Raw genomic sequence first — 6,853 nt, forward strand, 5'->3', positions numbered from 1 at the left:
CAAAGGGACTCTGTATGTACTTTGTCTCCTGGCAAACATGGGTGGGTGATGTAGAGGATTTTGCATTGAGAGCTACCACATTACACAGCCAACCTGCCTTTGATGGTCAGAAGAAAGGTCCAAAGGAGAAGAGATTGAGGCCTTCTCTGTAAGGGTGGGGGCCAATTTTTGGGTAGCAGTCTCCTCCTTCTGTGAAATCCCAAGCCTTGGTACATAGGTCAACCTGACAGCACCTGGAACCTTCTAGTCTCCACTACTGAAGGAATGAACTGCAAAAGGAAAAACAAACTTTGTTCCTTTTACCTTTACAGAAGGTAGAAGTTGCTGCAGCACAGATTTCATGTTCAACAGCCTGTTAGTTTAAAACATGGGGAGGTAACTGGAAGCAAAATTATTTGACCTCATTCTTCTCCCTGCCTTCTAAAAAGCTTCAGGAGGGAGAGGAGCAGACCAGGCTCGTTTCCCAACATGGGATGAGCAGGCTGACACTTGCATGGGATGAGAGATTTTTATCAAGCTCCTATTCTTCATCCTGTCATTTTTATGAAGAATTAACACATATACTCTTGCCCACTCTGAGGCAGCCACAGAAGTGGTAATTACAGCCTCTCATTTAATGGTCCATTAACTACGAGAGACATCATTAAATGAGTAAACCCCATAAAGTACACATGAAGCACATGAATACACATGTGGAAATCAGAATTATACAATCCTCTAGACTGAATATTAAATTCAAAGGTAAATATTTTAGCTGGATTTTAACTTTGGCAGCATGGATTGATGACTTTTTTCCCCCGTCTTTTAAATCACTGTCCCCTAACCAGGTTCATTCTAGCCCTCAAAAACCTTCACAGGATGTCTCCCCATTTTGACTAAGCTCTGAAAAACAAGGATTAACACTCTCAATCCCACTCCCAGTGGTGGTGGGATCTGGTTCACCTTCCATATCATGTCTGAATCTGTTGCCCACACAAAAGCCCAGTAAACTCACAAGGGCACAGATGGGGAAGACCAACCACAGGAACAAAAGAACACAGCCTCTGGAGAATTCCTTTTTCCAACCACTGAATTTCTAGATATAAAGGAACTACCCGACTCTGGGAGCAGCTGGAATAGCAGTATCCTTACTCCTCTGTAAGAGCAGCACCTCTCCAGTTACACTCCTTGTTCTCCAACTGCCCTGCTCCCCTCCAGCTCCCACTGCTGAAGCAATGCACTGCTCCTTCAGTGACATCCTGACATCCTGCAGGTCTCCAGGTCATTCTCCCCAACAGCCTGACCACACTCACTGTTAATTCCCACCATCAGACCTTTCTCCATTCCCTAGCCAAATCCAGCTTGTCTTTTTCCTACCCTGTCCATTCCTGGCATGCTCTCTCTGGTCCCTGCCCCCCCCTCATGTCTGAGTGAGCTGCAATCGCCTTCCTGCCTTTGCTATATAAGGAAACCCCACTGCAGCTCCAATGCTGGCTAAAAAGGAAAACTGCAAGCCTGAAACCCCAGAAACTGAGATTACTGTAATCACAATACAACCCAAGAACAGGCTGACAGTGGCCTTTTAAGTCACTGTGCTTTTGAGTATTGCTGCAGTCACAGAGTGCAAGCTGTCAAAAACCCATTAAGATTTCACAGCTTGATCAGCAAAAAAAAGCACTGGTGAACTGAGAAGCAACAATCAACAATCAGTATTAATTAATCTAATATAGTCTCAATCCATCTGTTAGTCTCACAAAACATAATTTTTATGACTTCCTCAGATTCCCAATGTTCAAATAATGAAACCTCTTGTTTCCAAAGAATGCATCTGCAATACAGGCATTCAAAACAGAATGTCCCCTCCTCTTTACCATTTCCTGTATTTTTATTTTTGATCTTTCTGTAGTTGGTAGGACTACGGTTCTGTTCATCTGGATTTCAAATTTTTGCAACATATTAACAGTCTAATAAAGATTTTAAAAGACAAAATATTTTGAGACTAATTGTCCTATGTACTATTGCCATCAGTCTCAACCACTGAACAGTACAAATTGTTCAAGTGTCTGTTTCCCCTTCCAAAGTCCTTTAACCTTTTCTTTTTTTCCACAACTACATTTAGATGCACACGCAGGAGCTGTAAGCAAACGTGAGCTTCCCTGTTGCTAAGTAACTGTGTGCCAGAGCCTGCCCTGCCACTCTTGGAAGCAACAGCACCACAGCTGCCACGTTTGGAATTCGCTCAGCGCCAAGAAATGTAAGCTGAATATTTTGGATGAGACTCCCAATCTTCTTAAAATGGGTGTGAGCAACAATGAAAGAGAAATAGATCTGGAGATGACCAGACTCATGAGTAATCTTAATGCTGTGGGACACTTTTCCCCAGCAGAGCACTCAGGCTGTATTTCAGAATGCAGCTATTAGTATTTCTCTAAATTAGGCTTCTTGCTTAATTTCCACTCAGCCCATACACTGCTTTGAGGTACTATTTTCAAAACATTCCTCTTTGTAAGTGTTAGAAATAGTAACTGTGATCATTTAGCTAAACAAAGTTTTCACTTTGTTTTAAAAGGGAAAACTTTTTGAAAACCTTTCACTGGATGTCCAGACCTGCTACTATAAAAAAATCTTAAAAAGTAAATTCTAATGCTCATCTTCTAATCTTAAGATAGATTTGTCCACACAGTTTAGCAGGGAATTCTAGTTGTGCAATTAAAAACCACTTTTTTTTTATAGTTTCTAATTTAGTTTCTTGTTTGTAACACAATCAGAGGTAAAACTATCTCAGGATCAGGCTCTGAATCAGTACTTGGCAAAGACTCAAGATAGTTCTGTCTTATGCATTTCCTAACCTACTGCACCACTTTTCCTTCTTTGGAATTGCTCTGTCCTAAAGAACAGATCTTCGTTAGTTCTCTAAGATGACAGGAAACAGTTTTTATCCTCCACTGTTTCAGAAAGCTACAAAAAAAGGCACTTTTACCTTAAGCCTCAGTCCACAGTTCCTGAGTGAACTTAAACAAATTGAGCTTTATTCTAACTTCATTCACCTGAGTTACACACCAACGTTTCAGTTTTAATGGTCCCCAGCTGAGAGGCTCATGCAAAATGAACAGCTGTTCTCTTCCAGAGCTCCTTACACTCCTGCCTTCCCTCTGACTGTCTGTACAACCAAACCTGTACCAGGACACTGTGTGGTTTCACAGTCAGATTTCATACCTACTGCACACTCATGCAGGTTATGACAAGTCTAAATCTAAATATCACTGAACTCTGCTGTTAATAGGCGTATGCCATTCCTTAAAAATATCCTTAACACATCAGAATTCTTTATTTGCTGAAGAATTCAACTCCACCAATAAACACCACTGTCAATACACTACACCTGCTGTGCTAGTAAAATCATTTATGCATTTTACTGAAAACCAGAACTCCTGGGCCACCTCTTGCCCCAGCAAGTTCACTGACCCTGAAACATTTCTTTGGTGTTGTTGAGAACCAGAGCTGGGGGCCAGAGCACCTCCACAGCAGAGACTCCAACCTCCCATCACTACACCTGCTCACATGGCCACACCCCTTTTGCTCCACAACTTCTCCAAATAAAGCAACTCTGACCCAGGCTGAAGATTTCTCTTTATTAACATCGTATTTTCCACTAAATATTCGTAAGTTGTTTGTTCCAAGACAAAACAAACCACAGAAACTTGGTAAGGTTCCAGACTATTAATATTTGTGCTTCTGGTATCTGGAACACTCACTGTTCTTAACAGCATTTTATGGTCCTCAGAGCTGTCCAGGATTAAAAATAGTATTTAATTCTTAACTGTGATTAACAAAATTAGTAAGTTATAATTGAGAGAAATAACACTTAGAAGAAGACCAAAGGCAGAGCTCAGGTTAGATGTACAAAGTTAAGAAGTACCAAAAAAAGCAACTTATGAGGGGGACTGAAGGGAAGATGAAGAAGAGGTACCTGTCCTTTTCCTGGGGAAATGCTGCATGATGACACCACATGATTCATGTGAACCATGTTCTGGGCTTGAAATTTTAAACAACATTGGTGAAAGCAGGTTTAGGTTTTCTTCTGCAGAAAAAAATAAATACAGGTATTTATCCAGTCTCAGTGGCTCCTGCCTAATCAATTCCTTGCCTCTTACTTAGATGACACATCCTAACCAACAGCTGGCAGTGCCAGAAACCATTATGAAGTAAGTGCAGAGAAAAAAAAACCCAATTATTTTAGTATACTGATTCACAGATATTTTGATTTCATTATGACCTCACAATATCTGTGGAAATCATGATCTGCCATAATGCAGAAAAACTGATTTTCATCTCAACCAAAACACCTGCTTAATAATTTATAACATTGGGACAACCAGACTTAAAATTCTGTAACCTGTTTTGAAAGTGGAAACCTAAAAAAAGAGGAAATAAAATTATTCTATTATATATTAGAGCTGTCCCACTACCACTGCAACCAAAGTGGCAACCTCCTTAAAGGATAGGCAAATAACTGGGGACAGCAATGCCTTGGAATGCTGCAGTTAGATTTGCCAGAGTTATTTTCCAGAACCCACAGTGAAATTAATGAGAAACCTACCACAAAAACACTGACAGCACAGTCAATACTTTGAAGGACAAATTGCTTTTAGACTCACCTGATGGCACTGGCTGTTAACACTGGCTCTCTGTAGTGCCATAACAAGCAGGAAGATCTGTGGGGTGGAACAGTTGGAACTGAGAGCTCAGCAGCAGCCACAAGGAGTCCAGGTCCTGCACACCAAACAGCCACTGACAGCTGAACAACCTTCCAGGCCAGTTCTCCTGTAAGAGCCCTGTCCATCCTGCTTCCCAAGACTGGCCCATGATGCAAATCTAAGCCCTGGAGGTGCAGAGTGCCACGAGGATTGCTTGGAACACTCCCCAAGCAAACAAAAGCCCTGGCACAGACACTCAGAGCTACAGCACACCTGCACCTGTGCATGAGAGGGATCCCTCTCAAACAGGCCCAACCTAAACTGTGCCTTAACACAGCTTTCTGCTTTAATCACAGGTTGTCAATACCTTAAAGGTTATCAGAAGCCAAGCACCATGTCCTGTTAGGCAGTGAGATGCTAAACATCCTTCACAGTACAGTCCAAGATACAAGGAACAGACACAGAGCTGCTAGTAGCCTATATGATCACTGTTTCACTCTAACACATCCCAAAATCTAGAAAAACTACAAAAGGAAAAAAAAAAATCAAAAAGCACTATATAAAACCAACCTTCTTTGGGAACTGATATTCAAAGCTAGTATCTCATTTTTAGTCTCTTTCTCAATAAATCCTGCCCAGCCACAGGACAATGATAATTTGCAAAGTATTCCCCAATACTTTGTCCCAATTTCAACTTTTTTTACTCAACCATAGCAGTATCAGAACAAAAGTAACTGGACCATTAAAAGATGGTTTGTAAAATTTCACCAAAGAAAGCTTTCAGGGGACTTGCAGGGGAGGTGACAAGTTTCCTTACACCATTTTCTATTTGATTGCCAATTTGAAGTTCAGAATTCTCTGGTCTTGACAAATTATCCAACTCCACCAATCCTCACACCTCCAGAACTGATGAAGCAATGTTTCAGTGCAGACAGCCAGTAACACCCATTAGCAGGATCTTCATTTCCCTTGCTAGGTAGGAGTGATGTTCTAAAGAAAAATGATCTTTCAGGTTGCCCTCACCGCAAACTGAACACTCCCGTTTGCTGGTCTCCATGGTGAGAAGGCTGAACTCCAGGGAGCTGTTTGGAATAAGGCTGCCATCTAGGAGCAGAGCAGGGGAAATGCAGAGAAATCTCAAGGCAAAATTTGAACTGTGAGCCCACTTGATGGTCAGACATGCTATTACACAAAGCTATAAACACTGTAAGGACAGATCTTCAGGGGGAAAATGGGTAAGTGGCAGAAAGCAGAACTTGTTAAAAGGTGGTTTACAAACAGACAGTTCCCAATACAATCCTAAACTATTTGGTTCACAACAAACAGTTTATCCAGTCAGACAAGTCAACATGTACAGACGTGCAGTGGTACTGCACTTTATCTTCTTTCTTTCATTAAAAAACTGCATCCTAACTCACTTTTCCTGAAAGAGTATTTTTCCATGTGAGGTGGTTGCAGGCCACAAAAAATGCAGTGAAATAAATGAAGTCAGCCTGAACCACAATGACAGTCAAAGGCAGAGCCTAAAATCTTACACTGAAACTAGTCACAAGAAAACCTTCACATAAGCAACTTCCTGAAGCCTTACCATATTTATTCTTGCTTCTCAGAAACTATGCAGTTTCCAAGCAAGCCAGAGCTGCAGTACACAGAATTTTACTCTTTCATCATTCAGCTGTCACTGGCTTTATTTTACTTTCATAGATGGAGAACAAATGCAATTTACAATTATAATCTCCAGTGATTTGTCAGTGTTTCATCCATGGATCATCTCTGACACACAAAAGAAAGAGCTCTTGAGATCCATCATGCTGATGCCTATTTTGTAGAAAGCAGACACTTTGCAGTTCAGTTACTGAATATGTTCCAAGAAATCTGTCTTGGCACACCACAGTTACCAGGGCTTTTGGAAGAGGCTGCAATGTCCTGTCAATGCAGGAAAGAATGGTTTGTTCCTGGTTGGTGGGAAGAGAAAGTCAGGTTTCTTGCTTTGCCAGATCCCCTGGCAAAGACCCACTCCCTGCCTAGAGTGTTTTCAAGGCCACCTGCTCCCATCACAGCTTTCTCAGAGAAACTGGAAGCCATCAGAAAGAAAAGTAGCATGAGGATATGTGGGAAAGGGATGACAGAAGAGACCTGGGGAACACAAAGAGAAGAAATACAGAAATAGAACTCAA

Source organism: Melospiza georgiana, chromosome 14 (assembly GCF_028018845.1).
Source record: "Melospiza georgiana isolate bMelGeo1 chromosome 14, bMelGeo1.pri, whole genome shotgun sequence".
Classification (NCBI taxonomy): Eukaryota; Metazoa; Chordata; class Aves; order Passeriformes; family Passerellidae; genus Melospiza; species Melospiza georgiana.